This window comes from Rhea americana, unplaced genomic scaffold (assembly GCF_003343005.1).
Source record: "Rhea americana isolate MKP2758 unplaced genomic scaffold, rheAme1 scaffold_99, whole genome shotgun sequence".
Classification (NCBI taxonomy): Eukaryota; Metazoa; Chordata; class Aves; order Rheiformes; family Rheidae; genus Rhea; species Rhea americana.
In genome coordinates, this window is record NW_028187188.1 from 1,338,422 (window position 1) to 1,338,922 (window position 501).

The window sequence follows — 501 nt, forward strand, 5'->3', positions numbered from 1 at the left end:
CAGCGCTGCGCTGCGCTGCGCTGCGCTGCGCTGCGCTGCGCGCTTGGCTCCTCCTGACGGGAGCTGGGCTCCGTCGAGGCGATGCCGCCGCGGAGGCCTGGCGGGGGTCTCCCCCGGCCCGGCCTCGCCGCGCCGCCGCCTGCCGGGGGGCAGCTGGGCTCGGCGCCTCTCTCGGGATGGGGAAAGCAGATTACATCTGCCACGGGGGCCCCGCCGTCGCGGACAGCGTGGATGTCGGTCAGGGCTCGTTTGCGCTCGCGGCTGTCCGGGGGGAGCCAGCTGTCCCTGGCCAGTTTCGTGACTAGTTTCCAGAACAAGGGCGAGCTGCTCCGGTCCRGTTTAACACTCCGTGAGTTCGATCGGAGAGGAAGAGGGCACACCTCTTCTAAGAGGAGGGATGTTCGCAGAGTTGTTGAATAACTTTTGTGTTGACAAGCCAAGAGTCAAGACACCTTGCCCAGCTTCCCATTTCCCTCCAGGCTGATGGACAAGTTGCTTGTT